Source organism: Miscanthus floridulus, chromosome 17 (genome assembly GCF_019320115.1).
Source record: "Miscanthus floridulus cultivar M001 chromosome 17, ASM1932011v1, whole genome shotgun sequence".
Classification (NCBI taxonomy): domain Eukaryota; kingdom Viridiplantae; phylum Streptophyta; class Magnoliopsida; order Poales; family Poaceae; genus Miscanthus; species Miscanthus floridulus.
In genome coordinates, this window is record NC_089596.1 from 18,067,614 (window position 1) to 18,088,195 (window position 20,582).

The following is a 20,582-nucleotide window of genomic DNA, read 5'->3' on the forward strand; positions in this document are numbered from 1 at the left end:
ACTAGGCAATACAACGAAGCAACATTAGTTCTAAAGGACGAATAACGACAACAGCAGCGACGAAGATAACTACAGACAATAACAACAACAAAAGTCAAGCAACCACCAAGGTAAACAACAAGACAATGACAACTAAACTGATAACAACATAAGAAAGGTTCAACAATATCAGCAGAGTCTAGCGAACAGGCAAAGAGATCCTCTCCACACATCCCACAAAGCATGACCTTCTGTACGCATCAATGACTCAAGGAGATCCATTAGCAACAATCTTTCATACACTATGTATATTGTTGAATTGTATCTCCTCCCGTTACTCCTAACAATCACTAAGTATTTGTCATAAAAACTTGTGTCGGCGTCTCATCATTAGTGTCATCGGTGGTGGATGTGTAGCAGGGCTTGTACAATCTTCCATCTTCAAGTGATGATCTCCATGTGGGGTCTCACCTCCGTCGGTGGATCATTTCGTATCTTGGGCTTTTTCTACATTGATGGCAACAATAGGGCCCTCAACTGTCCTATATGTATCTATCTCAGGGCCTATTTGATAGAGCTCCACTCCTTAATTCTTAGCTCTAGATCCTTTGATTCTTTGATATAGTGATTCTATTGATTATGTTAGGCAGAGTAGGGATCAGGTGAGAATTGATTATGGAGTGATTATGGTAGAGATTGAATAGGGAGAAGTGGGGAGCGGGTTTTTTAGCTCCCAATGTAAATGGAGAAGTGATTATTCTTATCTATTCTCCACTAAAATCTAAGCAGAATTTTATTGTTTGGCGGATGATAAGTAATTCTCATGGAGAATCTTCTCCGAGGAGCCCTGTCAAATGACCTCCCAGCTTCCTTGGATATATTTTTCACCATAACAATATATATCTTCACAAGAGGCCCCATGCTCTATGGGCAAGTCCAATGAAGACACCATGTGGAGCAAAACAGGATCGGCTAGGGGCTCCAAAGCTCTCTCAACAATGGAAAGCACATTGTGCCAGACAGCGTGTGAACCAAACACGTCCTCAATATTTGAGGAGTATACCATGCGGCGTTCCAATTTACCTTTTGTGCTCTATTTTTTTTTATTTTTGAGGACTAGAAATGATAAACTTACCTGTCATTTTTCAATGTGTATTTTGTCATACATATACATGGTTCTTATTCCTCTACATCCTAGATCAGTGTGTCTTTCATGTGTTTTAAGATATTAGCATCTTACATGTCTCCTAACTTAGTTTACATTTGATTTTATTAGCTACTGTAACTTATATCTGCATGTTAAGTTCAAAATTTTATGTTAATATACATTTTATTCAAAATACTCATTTGATTCATTAAAAGTGAGAATTCTAGGTCATAGATTGTATTTTTAATTACTGCAATGGAATAAATAGTCAGTTAATTTTGGACCATAAGCTAAAGATTGTTTGTGGAGTATAACTTTAAGTGAGATCTAGAAATGGCTAACAGTGTTACCCTCAAAGAGTCAAAAGGGCTATAGCCAAACAAAGATATGGCCAACTTTGGTTTACACCAAGAAGGTGATTGATTATTAGGCCATCTTCATAAATCTAGGGCTCCAGGTTGAAATACATCTTGGGGTGGAGACACAAATTTTATAGAATTTAAATGACTAATTGTTGACATCGAAAAATAAACATGGCGCGCGCGTCGGCCTCGCCGCCAACACGGCAGCAAGCCTGGAGAAGCCGCGTGGAGCAGATCCCGAGATCTCCCAGGACTTCAGGAACATAGGACCGGTCGTAACCTGAGGCGTGTCAGTCAATTTGACCCTGTAATTGACAAGGAGAAAAGATTGATCGGTAATTTAAAGTGAAACATGCCGGTGTTGCGCCAGACAGTTCCAAATGTACGGCTAAATAGCCGATGAGATAAGGATATCAACTAAAGAGTCGATATTCAGCATGTTCATAATGCAGAGCGAATAAAATAAACATTATCGACAATTATCAGATACTAATTATGCAGATCTTAACAGCCGATGATCTTGAAAACATGCTGAAGCATAAGGAATAGGTGTGAAAGCATTTATATTAATTGAGAATTATATTAGCTTTTTGTAAGGAAAATGGACCATACGCTCATTTACTTTGGATTTTGGTGTTTGATGACCAACACAACCAAATTGGACTAATGAATTTGCAAGTGATTGTTTTGTAGTTCAATAGGATACAAGACGTGACTTGGATAAAGGCAACGTGATGATCCGATGATCAACACCTTAAGCAAGACCTTAGGAGCACAAGAGAAGACCCCAGATATCAAACAAAGTCCAAGCACGAAGATAGGAACTAAGCCGCACGCAAGATCGCAAAGAAACGAGCTCACATAAGCGACCGGACGTTGGAGGAAAGCGATCGAATGCTCTGATCAGGAGGCTCGGCAATAGCAGCAGCGACCGGACGCTGGACCAGATACTGGAGAAAAGTAACCGGATGCTTCGATCAGAGGCTCGACAACAGCAGCAGCGATCGGACGCTAGACCGGATGCTGGTGGCGAACCGACCGGACGCAGGACAGCAGCGTCCGATCGAGTACAGAGAGGTTCCAGAGCGGCGAAAATACGACCGGACGTGTCCGGTGGCATGTGACCGGACGCTGGCAGCGTCCGATCAGTTGATCGCGGCTCTAACGGTTGGGACGACCGGACGCGTCCGATCAGGACGTGATCAGCGTCTGGTCAATAGCAGAAAAGTGGGACTTCGTCCCCAACGGCTACTTTCTCAGTGGGGCTTATAAATACAACCCCCAACCGGTCATTTGATAAGTATAGAGCTAAGGAAACATACCAAGGATATTAATACACTATTTTAGTGATCTCCACTTGCATAGTGCTTAGTGTTTTATTAGGTGATTAGCGTAGGTGCTTTGCGAAGTGCTTAGGTTGATTAGATCACCGCTTATGTGCTTGCTCTAGGTTTAGGCCTAGTGTTTAGTGAGGTTTGTATACCTCTTACCACTCGTTGCTTGCGAGCACCATTGTTGTACATCGGAGGGGCTTGTAGTCTTGCGAGATCACACCAACCGAGTTTGTGGTGTGGCTGTCACCGTGTACCGGAGGGAACAAGGCCCGTGATGTTTCGGTCGGAAGGTTGATAGTGAAGACAGCGGGGAGAATCCGAGAGAGGCTTGCCAGAAGGCACGTCGGAGACCCACTTGCGCATGGGGAAGGCCCAAGGCTATCCACGGAGTTACCCGACCGGGAGCTTGGCCCTTACGAGGGATTCCTTGCGAGGGGCTCCAACGAGGACTAGGGAGAAGCTTGCGCGCTTCTCGATACCTCGGTAAAAATACCAGAGTCATCGACGGGAGTTTGCATATCTCTACCTTGCTCTTTAGCTTCCGCATTTACATTGATTGTATTACTCCTTTTGCGGTAGAGATAGCAACACACTGGCAAAACCATAGTTGCACATTTAGATAGTTTATCTTTTGCATAGGTTTTGCTAGGGTTAGAAAAAGAGGCCATAGTTTAGAGTTAGATTTTTGAGTTGCCTAATTTACCCCCCTCTTAGGCGTCACGGTCCACCTTTCAATTGGTATTAGAGCTGGTTGGCTCAATTTGGACCTTTGGCTTAACCGTCGTTGAGCCGACGCTATTTAGAGTGGTTGAGATGGATACCTCTAGGCCTCCATACTTTGACGGCACTAACTTCCTCTATTATAGAGCTAGAATGGCTTGCTACCTTGAGGCGGTTGATTTGGGAGTTTGGAGAGTCACTCGAGATGGGATGAAACCCATTAAGAATCCCGATAAACCCACAAAGAGTGATGAAAAGGAAATTCATTTCAATGCTAGAGGAAAAAATTGCTTGTTTGAATCATTTAGCATGAATGTGTTTAACCAAGTGTTCACTTTAAATACGGCACATGAAATTTGGTTAAAACTTCAAGAGCTGTATGACGGCACAAGTAATGTCCATGAGCAAAAACATTGTCTAGCTAAACAAAACTATAATTCCTTCGAAATGAATGATGATGAGCTTGTTCGTGATATGTATTCTTGTTTGAATCTAATTATCAATGAGCTCCATTCTATAGGATTAACAAAGCTAGATGATGCAGACATCATGAGGAAGATCATCTCCGTGCTACCACAAAAGAAATATGCAAGCATCATCACCATTCTTCATAACATGGAGGACTTGAGCAATATGACCCCGGCCATAGTCATTGGCAAGATAGTGGCATTTGAAATGTCACTCAAGATGGGTCAAGAAGAAGCCTCTTCATCAAGCAAAGGCAAAAGCTCTTGCATGTGGCAAGAAAAAGATGAAGGGCAAGCAAGTTGAAACAAGCTCAAGCTCCTTAAGTGAAGAAGAAGAAGAAGGTGAGGATGATGATGATGATGAAGATTCAAGTAATGATGATCAATCTTCCTCCTCCACCTCTGACCTTGATGAAGAATCAATCAAACTTATCAACAAGGTGGAGAAGATGATCTAAAGGCTCAATGTCAAGGGTGTGCCCATCCAAATTCAAGATATTATCTTCACCAATCAAAGAAATGAGCAAAGAAAAAGAGGATGTTATGGATGTGGCGAGTTGGGGCACTTTATGTAAGTTTGTCCAAACAAGCCCACACCCAAGACAAAGAAGAAGACATGCAAGAACCAAGCCCTCACATCAATAAGGTCATGGAATGATTCTTCAAGTGAAGAAGAACACCATCACAAGAGGTGAGGGCACAAGCACTCATCATCAAGCTCTTCACGTGTATGCCTTATGGCACGAGGTAACGAAAGCTCATCCTCTTGTGAGAGTGATAGTGATGATGAAATGTCTTCTTGTGAAGAAATTGTGCAACAAAATCTTAATTATACTAAAGTTTACACTAGTCAACAAAAGAAGCTGGAAAAGATTAAAGAAAAGCTAGATAATTTACAAGAAGCATACAAAACTTTACTTGAATAATATGAGAATTTTACTAATCTTAATGTTCAACTATCTACTAAAATTGAGCAACTTGAGGCTAGTGCAACAACAAATGCATGCACAATCAATGATGAGCAACTTGTAAAGAAAAATAAAAAATTAAAAGAAAAGTTAGCTAGCTCACAAGATGCATATAAATCTTTGCTTGCTAAAATGGAAATCATGTGCAAACATTGTGATGAGATAACTAATAAAGTTGCTAATCTTGAAGCCGTTAGCACAACCCCCACCAAGGCATCTAAAAAGAAAAGTTCTAACATGTCTAAAAAGGATACCTATACTTCTTGTAATGATTTATGTTTAGACTCATCCTTGTGCAATCAAGTTTACGTTGAGAAAGTTGTTGTAGATACATGCACACAAGAGGTTGCAAAGAAGAATGAGCAACTCAAGCAAGAAGTAGCTCTCATCACCAAAGACTTGACTCAAGTGAAAGGCAAGGCGAAGCAAGCCCAACTTCATCAAGATAACATCGTCAAGGGAGTGAAGAAGCTTGATGAAGGACAAACCATGGTTTGCTACGTGTGCCACAAGGAAGGTCACAAGTCCTATGAGTGAAAGGTGAAGAATGGGGGAGGAGCAAAGAAGAAAGAGAAGAAGCAAACAAGCAAGCTCTCCAACACCTACACCAACAAGGTGGACAAGAAGGCGTCCACACTTTATCTCTTAAAGAAGAAGAAAAATGACAAGGTGGTGGCTATCAAGGTGAACAAGCAAGCCAACAATGGGGTCAAACACTTTTGGGTGCCAAAGAAAATCATCTCCAACATAAAGAGCACAAAAAAGGTTTGGATCCCAAAAGGGAAGTGAGAAGTCCTATGGACTTTGGGGAATTTGGAGACTTGACAAAGTTTGGATGCATTTCATGGGGTGCATCATGATGGACAAAATCATTGTCAAGTAGGTTAGTGAATACTATGGACCCAAATTCCCCTTTCCATGTTAGGTAACTAGATTCAATTTACTTCAATTGGTATTAGATTTAAATTTTTCTATAATTGGTATCTTTTAGCATCTAGTTACTCTTCATGCCTAGGTTTGCATTTGCATTCTTATATATTTGGTTATGCATACACTAGGTATTTCATATGATAGGCTTGCTCGGTTTCATTCTTATTCCTTGGAGCAATCCTATATGGTTTAAAATTGTTTAGGAGCATGGCACATAGCTTATCTTACAATTGTTCATCTAATATGTGCCAAAGTCTAAATTGTAGATAATCTCTCCCGAACATCGCCTTCGAAAATGACTCTCACATTCATGTGATGTCATCTTTCAAGTGGCATTTTTTTATTCTAAAATCAATGTGCATGTGTCCTACAAGTATTTCACACTTGTGTGCACAAATTTAGGGGGAGGTTACTCTACAAGTTGGATGCTTTGAGACTAACACCTTTTCAAGCTTATCATGTGTGTAGTAGTCTCATTGCAAGGAAAATGGAGTCCCCGGAGTTAAGCATCATACTTCAAATATCCACCACCGATTGCAAGTGGTAGAAATCAAATTGATTTCTACATGTGGTATTTTTAAACCAATATCATCATATTGATTTCATTTTGATATTTATATGCTTTCTCCATGCATTATATAGATTAAATTCCCTTATGTAATACTTTGCTAATTATGCATATGCTTTGCCTTCTATCATATGTATGCATATATTTAGGGGGAGCTTAATCTATATAATGTGAGAGTCAAATTTTGTGATCTATTTCACTCTACACACAAAGGATCATAAAGTTTGACCCTCCCTTGTGCTACTAATGTCTTCCTTTTTGGTGTTTGATTCCAAAGGGGGAGAGTTTAGAGGACCAAAAGCAAGCATTAATTTATAGTAATGGTCCGAGAAAGGAATGATAGTGGATTATGGATTAGCCTATGTAATGAGAAGAATTTATAGGAAGCAAGGCTTAAATCCATAATACCACATGGGGATATTTGCAAGGGCAATATAAGTTTTTATATAGTCTTACAAGTAGTATCTTTTAGCATCATATAATCTTGCCCCTTGCATTGCATCCTAGCAAGTAGGTAGTTTTTAAATTTCAAAATTTTTATTATTTGCTTGTTTTGGTCGTGTTGTCATCAATCACCAAAAAGGGGGGAGATTGTAAGAAAAATAGACCCTAGGCCCATTTACTTTGGATTTTGGTGTTTGATGACCAACACAACCAAATTGGTCTAATGAATTTATAAGTGATTGTTTTGTAGTTCAATAGGATGCAAGACGTGACTTGGACAAAGGCAACATGATGATCCGATGATCAACACCTTAAGCAAGACCTTAGGAGCACAAGAGAAGACCCAAGATATCAAGCAAAGTCCAAGCACGAAGATAGGAACCAAGCCGCACGTAAGATCGCGAAGAAACGAGCTCACTGAAGCGATCGGACGTTGGAAGAAAGTGACCGGACGCTCCGATCAGGAGGCTCGGCAATAGCAGCAGCGACCAGACGCTGGACCGAACACTGATAAAAAGCAACTGGACGCTCCGATCAGAAGCTCGGTAACAGCAGCAGTGACCGGATGCTAGATCGGACGCAGGACATCAACGTCCGATTGAGTACATAGAGGTTCTAGAGCGGCAAAAATGCGACCAGATGTGTCCGGTGGCATGTGACCGGACGCTGACAGCGTTCGATCAGTTGATCGCAGCTCTAATGGTCAGGACGACCAAACGCGTCCAGTCAGGATGTGATCAGCGTCCGGTTAGTAGCAGAAAAGTGGGACTTTGTCCTCAACGGCTACTTTCTCAGTGGGGCTTATAAATACAACCTCCAACCGGCCATTTGATAAGTGTGGAGCTAAGGAAACATACCAAGGGTGTTGATACACTATTTTAGTGATCTTCACTTGTATAGTGCTTAGTGTTTTATTAGGTGATTAGCGTAGGTGCTTTGTGAAGTACTTAGGTTGATTAGACCACCGCTTATGCGCTTGCTCTAGATTTAGGTATAGTGTTTAGTGAGGTTTGCATACCTCTTACCACTCGGTGCTTGCGAGAACCATTGTTGTATATCGGAGGGGCTTGTAGTCTTGCGAGATCACACCAACCGAGTTTGTGGTGTGGCCGCCACCATGTACCGGAGGGAACAAGGCCCGCGATGTTTCGGCCGAAAGCTTGATAGTGAAGACGGCGGGGAGCATCCGGAAGAGGCTTACAGGAAGGCACGTCGGAGGCCCACTCGCGCGTGGGGAAGGCCTGAGGCTATCCACGGAGTTACCCGACCGGAAGCTTGGCCCTTGCGAGGGATTCCTTGCAAGGGGCTCTAACGAGGACTAAGGGGAAGCTTGCGTGCTTCTCGATACCTCGGTAAAAATACTAGAGTCGTCGATGGGAGTTTGCATATCTCTACCTTGCTCTTTAGCTTCCGCATTTACATTGATTGTATTACTCCTTTTATGGTAGAGATAGCAACACACTAGCAAAACTATAGTTGCACATTTAGATAGTTTATCTTTTGCATAGGTTTTGCTAGGGTTAGAAAAAGAGGCCATAGTTTAGAGTTGGATTTTTAAGTTGCCTAATTCACCCTCCTCCTCTTAGGCGTCACAGTCCACCTTTCACTTTTGACCAAGACAAAAACAAGTACAAACATATAAATAGCCAGTGTATCCTCAATAAGCACGCTATCGGCTAGAATAGCCGATTCTAGTGATTTTGTCGTACAGCATGTGAACACTCATTCATTGGACAAATCTACAAACTAACTAAACTCAACCTATTGTACCACCAACAGATCGAATCAGCTGATGCAGCATTAACGGTAGGACCCTATATCAGAGATCAGCAATCGGTAAATCTACTTATATCTCAATAAAGTGATGAAAGCATATCATACGCGTGGAAGCTCAAGCTATCGGCTAACTAGCCGATAGAAATAGAGTGAATGAACGACGTCATGTTCTCTTAATAGATAAATTCACTAACCAACAACATTCAATCTATTGTGTTGTCAACAGGTTGAGTCAGTTGATGCAGTATTGACAGTAGAACCCTAGATCAAAGATTGATAATTAATGAATCTGCTTCTTAACCGAGCAAGACCTCGAATACTCACTATGTTCGATCAAGATTAAGATAAATTAGTCGATTAGAGCAGGATCTAACATCAAAGGTTGAATATAAGCCTGAAGCAAAAGCAAACGATAGATCAATATAATAAAAACTAACCAATCTCAATCTAGATCGGATAAATTATGATATTATATTAAACAGTAAACCATCTATCGATAACTTTGATCGGAATCGACACCTACAAGAGATCAATCAGTTGATGCAGCTTTGCAGATAACAATACCAATCGATAACTAATCTATTCCACAACTCGTAAGAGGTCAATCAGCTGTTGCAGCCTTACGAATAATGATACAGATCAATAATTAACTTGTACTACGACTTGTAAGAGGTCAATCAGCTGATGCAGCTTTACAAGTAATAATACAAGTCATGACGAATACTTACAAACAAGCTGGAGGACAATCAGCTGATGCAGCCCTGCTTGCTCGAAGAACTCACATTGATATACTCTACTCCTACTTCTAGGGTTGGCGTAAGCTGAAAAGTAAAGGTACGAGTTTTGTGATTGATTGAAGGATGATTATTACAACAGTCGGGGTTCAATATTTATACCCGAGGCTTGACTACGAGTCCTGGTCAAACAAGACCAACTACAAAATCTGGAAAAGAAGACAAACATCCTAAATTAAGATAACTTGGACTCCAATCTTTCCCTTCTATGAAGTCTATCATGTCTTCTTGCCTCTGATAACCGCCATCTTTTATTGGTAGAGCCCACTTCCGAGATGATAGTGTCATGATATCTAGACGATTCCAATAGCGTCTCAGTTAGCCGATCTTGCAGATATTTCGGCTTTTCTCAATAAATCTTGAAATCCAGGGTCCCACATACTAACCCAAAATTTTGTGTCAACACATGCTCCCTAATTTTTTTTGAATTAGGGATCCACCCCATTTCCATTACCATGAATGGAAATACAACAGAGTTTAAGACTTGTTGAGGAAAGCAAATAGAACAAACAGTATAACCAACTGACACCAAAAGAAGGTGGAGCTCGAGCCCCAAGCAAGATTACATCCCAGACGCTGATAACAAAAGCTGCTACAAACACTACGATCTGAATGGAGAACATCATCATTTAGGAAGTCACTGCTCCGGCTCCTGCTCTTCGTCTTCATCTCTGGCGAGGTCTAGGAGCATGTTGGGACGTATCATCACCTGTTGTTTCTTGGACAATAGCTGTAGAGCAATCTTGAATTCTTGATCATGGCGTCGACGCCTCTGACCAGCATCTCCTTGTCTCTGTCTTTCTGAAGACCTGCCCATAATTTCATAAGCGCGCAGGCGCGACAAATGATCTCAATAGGGTTATGTAGTTTCTTTCCCTCAAAGCATACTTTGTTCCTCATTTTCCATATAGACCAGCAAATTGCTGCAATACCAACAGAATAAAACTGTTTCCCATTGGGAATCCATCTCTCACACCATTTCCAACTTTGCTCAAATGAAGATTGAATATTGTCAGCACCCAAGCATGTAGCAAAAGTAGCCCAGATAATCTTGGCTACTGAACATGTAAACAGGAGGTGGGTCACAGTTTCTTGCTGCTGACAAAAATAACACATTGGATCCCCCTTCCAATTCCTCTTGATCATATTGTCCTTGGTTAAAATGGCATTATTAGCCACTAACCATAGAAAAACCTTGAGTTTAGGAGGTATTTTCCCTTTCCAGATGTGTTTGAAAGTAAGGCCACTATCAGAATATGTAAGAGCATTGTAGGTGGATTTAACAGAGAATCTACCACTATTCTCTAGTTTCCAAGACACAATATCATGGCCAGAATCTAAAACTACTGTAGCAGCATCTGCAATAATTTTGTTCCACATAAGGTTAAGCTCTTTAGTCAGCCATCTACAAAAGGTGACATTAATTGTGCCCCTGATCAACTGACAAACAGAAATGTTTTGTTGTTCACACAGTTTAAAGAGGTCAGGGAAAAGAATGCAAAGAGGTTCATTATAGAGCCAAGTATCTTTCCATGCTAGAGTTTTATTGCCATTTTTTAACAATCATCTTCCTCCCCTGTAAATAGATGTCCTTGACTTTAAGAAGATCTGCCCAGATGGGGGAGTCTGTCTGTTTGTCTTCACAGAACAGACAGTGTCCCTTTTCAAGTATTTGTAATTAACAATGTCTTGCCAAAGCCCAGACTCCTTCTCAAGTTTCCACCACCATTTGCAAAGCAGACTTAGATTCATTTTTCTTATGTCCTTGATTCCAAGACCCCCCCTTTTTCTTACTTTTGCATATTTTGGTCCATTTAACTAGATGGTACTTCCTTTTAGCATGGCCTCCCTGCCATAAGAATGTCCTCCTGACTTTATCCATTTCTTTTATTATTGTTTTGGGAAGAAGATAATTGGACATGTGATAGATAGGAGCACTGTTTAAACTAGATGCAATGAGGGTTGACCTCCCGGCAATAGACATAGAGGACCCTTTCCATATGTCAAGCCTTTTTGCATTCTTCTCCACAAGAGGGAGCAATTCCACCACATGAAGCTTGCTGGGACTTAACAGGGACCCCTAGATATTTGATAGGAAAGTTCCCTATTTGGCAGTTAAAGATAAAGCATAGGAGGATGCAACATTGTCAAAATCATGAATCGCCACAATCTCACTTCTGCTGAAATTGATTTTTAGGCCAGCCATCATTTCATATAGGTAAAGAAGAAGTTTCATATTCCTAGCACATGCTAAATCATGTTTTAGGCAAATGATTGTGTCATCAGCGTACTGGAGTATAACAACTCCATGAGGTATAATATGCTCAACTAGACCAGTAATCAGATTGTTAGATTGGGCTTGAAGGATCATTCTAGTCAAGCAATCAGCCACAAAATTAAAAAGCATAGGTGATAATGGATCCCCTTGCCTCACTCCTTTATGACTTTTAATATAGGGACTAGTTAGCCCATTCAGCTTAACTGGTACCGACCGGTGCTCTCCCTCTGTTAGATCACAGGTTGTATGGATGAGAGAAGGCTGGGCGTGGCTTGAAGGTGGAGGTTCGGCGTCGGGGCGCCGTGTTCTCACGCGCAAGGAAGAGACAGCGGCGGCTAGGGTAACTCCCGGCTCCCTAAGGAAGCCGAGTAAGATGATTACTCTTGCTTAACAATCCAATTGTACCTGATTACAAGTATTTATACTTCCATGAATAGAATTGCGAAAATAAAAACTAAATATGCTAATAAAAACTAAATATGCTAACTGGGGTTGCGCCTAGAATACTACAGCCCAGTCATAACATCTCTTCCCGCCCCGACAAACAGCTCGTCCTCGAGCTGGACAACGGGGTAACGAGCTTTGAAGTCCTCGAGCGGTTCCCATGTCGCATCGTCGTCGGGGAGTCCGTGCCATTTGACCAACAGCTTCCAAGCGTCACAGCGGAGCTGAGCACGCAGAACATGTTCCGGAGCCGGCAGCAGGCGCCCATCCTGAACAGGCGGCACGGCTGCCATAACCGTGGGTAGATCACCCCTCCACTGCTTGAGCAAGCCAACATGAAAAACGTCGTGGAGACGTGCACCTTCTGGTAGCTGCAGGCGGTAGGCCACTTGGCCAATATGTTCCAGAATCTAGAAAGGGCCAGCATATCGTGGCCGCAGCTTGCCCTTTGCCGGCATTGCTAGAGTGTGGGTGGGCCGGTGGAGCAGACGAAGGAGGACCCAGTCGCCGACGTTGAAGTCCACCGCGCGATGATGCTCGTCATATCGGCGCTTGGTATGCTGCTGCGCCTGAAGAAGGCGCTCCCGGACCTCCACCAAGAAGGCGTCCCGGTCCCAGAGCATGGAGTCCGCGGCGTCTGTGTCAGTGGCCCCCTCTCGGTGGGGAAGGAGGGGCGGCGGAGGCCGGCCGTAGACCACCTCAAACGGCGTCGCCCGGAGCGCCGTGTGAAATGACATGTTGTAGCAGTACTCCGCCCACGGAAGCCAGTCGACCCATGAGCGTGGGCGGTCGCCAGTCGCACAACGAAGGTACATCGCGATCACCTTGTTGACGACCTCAGATTGGTCGTCAGTCTGAGGGTGGAACGCCGTGCTCAAACGCAACTTGACACCTGCAAGCTTAAAGAGGGACACGCCACAGGTGGCTGGTGAAGACCGGATCGCGATCGCTGACGATGGAGTTGGGGAAGCCGTGTAGCTGCACAATTCCGTCGAAGAAGGCACGGGCAACCGAGGCGGCGGTGTAGGGGTGGCTGAGGGCGATGAAGTGTGCGTATTTGGAGAATCGATCCACCACCGTCAAGATCACCGACTTGCCATGCACCTTGGGAAGGCCGTCGATGAAGTCCATAGAGATGTCGGCCCACACCTGTGATGGCACATCCAGGGGTTGGAGGAGGCCAGCCAGCTGTGTGGTCGGTGTCTTGTTGCGTTGGCACACGTCGCAGGAGCGGACGAAATCCTGCACAAGCTTGCGGTCACCGGGGATGTAGAAATCGCCACGTAGGCGCACCAGGGTCTTCTGAACACCCTCATGCCCGGCGGTGTGGGCCAGGGCCACCACATGGTGGCGCAGGTCCCCCAGATCAGGAACGTAGACGCGCTTGCCATGGAGAAGGAAGCCATCGACGGTCCCCCACGGTGCCTCCAGGGGGGTGTCGTCCTGCTGTTGCAGGAGGCCACGCGCCACGGGGTCATCGGTGGTGGCCTTCCTGATGTCATCGAAGAGGGTGAAGGATGGTCTCGACAAGGTGCACACCGCAGCAGTGTCCTCGTCACGGCGGGACAGGGCGTCGGCCACCGAATTGAGCCGGCCCGGACGATACGCCACTGTGAAGTCGAACCCGAACAACTTGCTAATCCACTGGTGTTGCGGAACTGTGGAAAGCCGTTGGTCCAGGAGGAACTTCAAGCTGTAGTGGTCGGTGCGGACGAGGAAGCGACGCCCCCACAAGTACGGCCTCCAATGCCACACCGCTTGCACCAAGCCAATTAGCTCGCGCTCATAGGCCACCAGTTTGACATGACGTGCAGCGAAGGGCCTGCTGAAGAAAGCGAGGGGGCCCAACCCTTGGTGCAGAACTGCGCTGAAACCAGCGCCCGACACGTCACAGTCGACCAGGAACTGGCGCGCGAAGTCCGGCATCTACAAAACCGGGGCTAACGAGAGAGCCTGCTTGAGGGCGGCAAAGGCCTCAGTAGCCTCCGCTGTCCAGACGAACGCCTCCTTGCGCAGGAGAAGCGTGAGCGGCGCCGCGATGGAGCCAAAGTCACGGATGAACTTCCGGTGGTAGCCGGTGAGCCCAAGGAAACCGCGCACACCCCGTGGGGAGCGAGGCGTCGGCCAAGAGGCGACTGCGGCCACCTTGTCGCTGTCCATAGCGACGCTGTCAGCAGAGATGACGTGGCCGAGGTAGGCGACGGAGAGGGACCCAAAGGAGCACTTCGACCTCTTTAGGTAGAGGCCGTGAGCTCGCAAAGCGGTGAAGACGAGGCCCACGTGCTGGAGATGCTCGGACCATGACGTGTTGTAGATCAGAATGTCATCGAAGAAAACCAGCACGAACCTGTGGAGAAAAGGCCAGAGGACGTCGTTCATCAGCGCCTGGAAGGTAGCCGGGGTGTTGGACAACCCAAACGGCATCACCAAGAACTCGAAGTGGCCATGGTGGGTGCGGAAAGCGGTCTTCTCGACGTCCGCTGGGTGCATGTGCACCTGGTGGTAGCCCGACCGGAGGTCAAGCTTGGTGAAGTAGCGCGCCCCGTGAAGCTCGTCGAGGAGTTCATCAACCACCGGAATGGGAAATTTATCCTTGGACGTTTTGTCATTGAGCGCTCGATAGTCGATGCAGAAGCGCCATGACCCGTCCGCCTTCTTGACAAGCAGCACCGGCGCTGAGAACGGGGATGTACTTGGCCGGATGATGCCCTGTTCCAACATGGCGGCACACTACCGCTCCAACTCGTCCTTCTGCAGCTGCGGGTATCGGTAAGGACGCACCGCCACCGGCGCGGTCCCGGGTAGGAGGTGGATGCGGTGGTCGTAGGGCCGCACTGGAGGGAGTCCACGAGGTTCGTCAAAGATGGCCTACTAGGTTGGTACCGACCGGTGCTCTCCCTCTGTTAGATCGCAGGTTGTATGGATGAGAGAAGGCTGGGCGTGGCTTGAAGGTGGAGGATCGGCGTCGGGGCGCCGTGTTCTCACGCGCAAGGAAGAGACAGCGGCAGCTAGGGTAACTCCCGGCTCCCTAAGGAAGCCGAGTAAGATGATTACTCTTGCTTAACAATCCAATTGTGCCTGATTACAAGTATTTATACTTCCATGAATAAAATTGCGAAAATAAAAACTAAATATGCTAATAAAAACTAAATATGCTAACAGGCTCTCTTAGCCACTACTGGGCTTGCGCCTAGAATACTGCAGCCCGGTCATAACATTAACACTCACAGTCCCACCAGCAACCACTTGTATCCAATTGCACCAAGTTTCACAAAATCCTCTAGCTCTCAGGCAAGTGAAAAGAAATTTCTAATTAACCTTGTCATAGACATTTTCGAAGTCAAGCTTTAAAAATACCCCACACTCCTTTCTTTGCTTTGTCTCATGAAGAATTTCATGAAGTGTGAGGACCCCAGACATAATATGTCTACCTTTCATGAAGGCAGATTGGGCAGGGTGGATCAAACTAGCAGCATAGGGCTCAATCCTGAGTGTCAATGTTTTGGTTATCAATTTGTAAAGACAGTTCAACAAACAAATGGGTCTATACTGCTGAATTCTATCAGCATCAGTGACCTTGGGTAAAAGAGTTATGATGACATAATTGATTCTACAGATATCAACCTTGCCTTGATGAAAATCAGTGAAGAGCTGAATAATGTCTGCCTTAACAATCTGCCAGCAAGCCTGGTAAAATTCAATAGGAATACTATCAGGACCAGCAGCTTTATTCTTTTCCATCTAGGATAGTGCAGTCCAAATATTTGTTTCAGAGGAAGGTCTACAGAGTTGTTCATTGTCTGCTTCAGATAATACAACAGACTCATCCCAAAGATTTTAATTAATCTGTACATTGAACTTAGGGGCTGGTCCAAATAAGAGAAAATTTTGTATTTGACCCTAAAAATAATGCTCCCTTCTTATTAGACATCGAAACCGAAAATCTTTCATATATGTCCTGAACTCGAATTTTTCTTTCCTATTTGACACTTCCGTCAGTTTGGGTTGTTAACGGTGTCAAGTCCTATGTGAAAAGTCCGTTTTACCCCTAGAGTTTTTTACAGTCCTGGCATTCCATGGTTAATATTGCTATCTTTTATGAAACATTGCAGTTTAAGATAAAAACATTCATAAAAGATAGCAATATTAACCATGGAATGCCAGGACTAGTAAAAAACTCTAGGGGTAAAATGGACTTTTCACATAGGACTTGACACCGTTAACAATCCAAACTGACGGAAGTGTCAAATAGGAAAGAAAAACTCGAGTTTAGGACATATAGGAAAGATTTTCAGTTTCGATGTCAAATAAAAAAGGAGCATTATTTTTAGGGTCAAATACAAAATTTTCTCTCCAAATAATTCAGAGTAATATGCAGTAGCATGTGCTAGTAGATTCTCATCTCCCTCAATGGTATTACCCTCATGTTCTAGACTTAGCACTGTGTTTTTCCTTTTCCTCCCATTAGCAACTCTGTGGAAGTATTTTGTATTCATATCACCATTTAACAACCATGTTTCATGAGATCTATTATACCAGTAGAGTTCTTCTTGTTCAAGTCGTTTAAGATTTTCACTAATGATCCAAGACTTTCTCTGCCACTGATCAGGAGACAGAGAGTTGGATTCCTCAAGCTCGTCAAGAAGAGTCAACTCCTCTAGTAGCTGTTTCTCATTTTCCTGAGCTCACCTTGAAGATTAAGGCCCCACCCTTTAAAATACTGCTTGAACAGTTTCAATTTTTGCTGGATTCTACAAGGGTGGTTTTAGCCCTACATGGTTTATTCCAAATTTTTCCAACCTGAGTGAAGAAATCAGGGTTCTTCTGCCAGCTAAGCTCAAATCTAAATTGGATGGATTTGCAAGGGGTTTTTGAATTAGTGAGGAGGACAAGGGGATTGTGATCAGAGACTTCTCTAGGGAGTTTTTTCACCATAGCAAGGGGGAAGATATCCTCCCATTCCTTGGTCATCAAAATCCTATCCAATTTTTCAAGCACAGGGAAATCCTGGTTGTTAGACCAAGTGAACATTCCCCCTGACATTATTAGCTCTCTCAACTCATGAAGATGTATCAGAGTATTAAACATCCCAGAGTATCTATGCACACCCATATTTCTATTCCTTTCATTGGCATATCTAATCAAGTTAAAATCTCCACCAATCAACAGGGGTTCAGTACTATAAGAGCAGAAATGGGATAACTCAGAAAGGAATTTGAGTTTGTTTTCTTCTTGGGCAGCCCCATATACCACCAAAAGGTTCCATTTGGTTCTATTTTGTTTGTCCCACAAATTGACTTGGAGCATGAAATCCCCTTGTTTAAATGAACCAACATCATAAAACTCCCTTTTGACCCCCACAAGGATGCCCCCAGACTTTCCTTTGGAGGGGTTCCACAACCAAAGGTAGTCCTGATTAGCATCAAATTTTCTAAGCAAACTATCCTCACACTCCTCAACCATGGTTTCCTGAAGTCCAAGGAAGTGTAGATTGTATTGAAAGATGAGAGATTTCAGAAATGTAGCAACCCCACTTTTCCTGAGGCCCCTACAGTTCCAAATTAAGCCTTGTAATGTCATTTTTTCTTGGTCTTGGTTTTCTTTGGAACAGGTAGGTTAGGAATCTTCCCACCTTTCCCTATTTGCGGCCCAGGACTTTTCTGTGTCTGACTTTTCTTTTGAACATTTGGAGAGAATTTAAGCTTTTTCTTTTTCTCCCTAGCTTTTTTTTAGACATTACAAGTATGAAGTCCTCTGTATCAGAGGTCTCTTCCTGGATCCATTCAATAGGTAGAGGAGATTCAGAATCTTCAGGATTCCCAACTGATTCAGTTTGGGTAACCTGGCTGTTTTCTTTCTGTTTATTAAATAGATTATATATAGCACACTCCAAATCTTTCAATAGATCAAAAGTTTCAAAATCATCTTTACCAATCTCAACACCTATATTGGAAGTCAGTTCTACAATATCATCAGTGGGTAAAACAGAAAACATATTCTTATTAGAGCAAGTACCTTCCAAATTCCTTTTTTTAGCCATCCTCTCATTCTTTTCCTTCGTAGTGAGGGTGGTATCCTTCTTAAGCCTCTCACTTCTCCTGTCTTGAGGTTGCTTGTGCTGCATTTCCATCTCTTTTGGGATATCCAGATCAGTTGGCTCTCTAGCTTCTTGTGGAACCACCTCCTCCATGATCACATCACCATCCAGGGTTTGGCTTTCTTGAGTATGAATAATATTATCATCAGTGAGAAATATTTCAGGAGACTCAGAGACCTTTTTGCTGTCCTTAGGCTGGCTCACATCCTTGCTGTTAACTTGAATAAAATCCTCCAGAGGTGATACGGTTTGCTTCACAGCCGCCATAGCATTAGTATCATCCACATTCACAAACCACAACTGGTCTGGCTTATCATTCTGTTTTGAAGACTGGCCTTGTTCATTTAACTTCCTCAGTCTTTCCCCAAAAGAGTCACTTTCAGAGTCAGTTTCCTCAATGTTTTCTGGAATAAACACTTTGTCAGCCCCCTCAATCTCCTCATGAGATGTATAGGCCTTTTGAGCATCCTTCATGAATTTAGAGCCACCACCATCAAACTGTTTGTATTGATACATTGGAGGAGCAGACATCATGACCTGCTTGCCAGCATTCTTCTCTCTACTTGGTTCAGCAATTTGACCAGTACCCATATGCTTGTTGAAAGGTCCTAATATGGCTACAGGGGATGAATAGCCTATTTAAAACTTAAACAAAATCACTAGAGCAATTTTATTAGTACGACAAACGACGAAATGCAAACTTGTTCTAGCTCTACAAGGGTTACAAGCCACCTACCCAACAATTCTAGTTGCTATGATCTCTAGACACACAAGAGACTAGGTCACTACTCACTAAGAGCTCTCAACAAGGCTACACTAAAGAGCTCCACTAGATGAAACTAAGCTACACAGCAAGCTCTCAACACTAGTTACACTAAAGAGCTTGCTACAACTAGTTTGCAAGAAAGTAATGGAGTGGGTAGGGTGATTATACTGCCACGTCGAGGGATGAATCCATCACAATATGATGACAACCAATCACCGGGAGAAATCTAATCACACAAAAGACAAGATTTTTCTCCCGAAGTTCACGTGCTTACCGGCACGCTAGTCCCCATTTTGTCGACCAACACTTGATGGTTCGGCGGCTAAGAGGTATTGCACAAACCTTGTCCACATAATTAGACACCGCATGACCCTACCCACAAGTGAGATAACTCAATGACACGAGCAATCCACTAGAGTTACCTTTTGGCTCTCTACTAAGGAAAGTACAAGACCCCTCACAATCACCGGAGCCGGCCACGAACAATCACCAACACATGCCGAAGCTCCTTCGCTGCTCCAAGCCGTCTAGGTGGCGGCAACCACTAAGAGAAACAAGAAATCCACAGCCACAACGATCCCCAAGTGCCACTAGATGCAATCACTCAAGCAAATGCACTTGGAATCACTCCTAATCTCACTATGATGATGAATCAATGATGGAGATGAGTGGGAGGTGTTTGCCTAGACTCACAAGGATGTCAAGTATGTCAAAGTGCCAAGAGAATGAGCCAAGGATAGGCCAAAACCCTTAAATAGGGAGCCAACCACGAAAGAGCCGTTGCCCCCCCCCCCCATTGCCTGTTTCCTCAGGTCGACCGAACGCGTAGATGGGGTGTGACCGGACGCAGTCCCCCAGCGTTCGGTCCTCCATCTCCATCCACGTGTCACCTCCTTCGAACTTCAGCCGCCAGATCGCAACAGTCAAAACTCAATTGCTCACACATTATGTTACGACCAGACGCGTAGCTCAAGCGACCTGACGCGCCACCGAGCCGAGTCTGGGCACTTATAGAAACTACGCATAGAGGTTTTATTGTGACTAGACACGTTCGATCAGCAGTGACCTGACGCGCCCGGAGTCTGGTCGCCTTTTCTCTCTACGCGCGCCTGCGAAGCTGACGCCAGTGTACGTCAGCGCGGACCTGACGTGGCCCCTGCACGTTCGATCGCGCCAACTCGCCACCTCTAAAAAAGTGACCGGACGTGCCGGTGCATGAAATTCGGCGTCTGGTCGTTCCTCTGCACTCTCGGCGAGTCAGCACCTCCTCGCTATAATTGACCGGACTCAGCTGCCAGTGTTCGTTCAGGACGTGGCTAGCGTCCGATAATAGTGCAGCTCCTTTTCTTTTTCTAAGTCCACAACCACTTCGCCTTTGCTTCCAACTTGCTAACCACAAAGTGTAGAACTTGTGTGCACGTGTGTTAGCATTTTTCAAAGCATTTTACAAGGGTCAAAGTTATGATACTAGCTTCCTAAATGCATATGCAAGAACAATGTCACCTAGT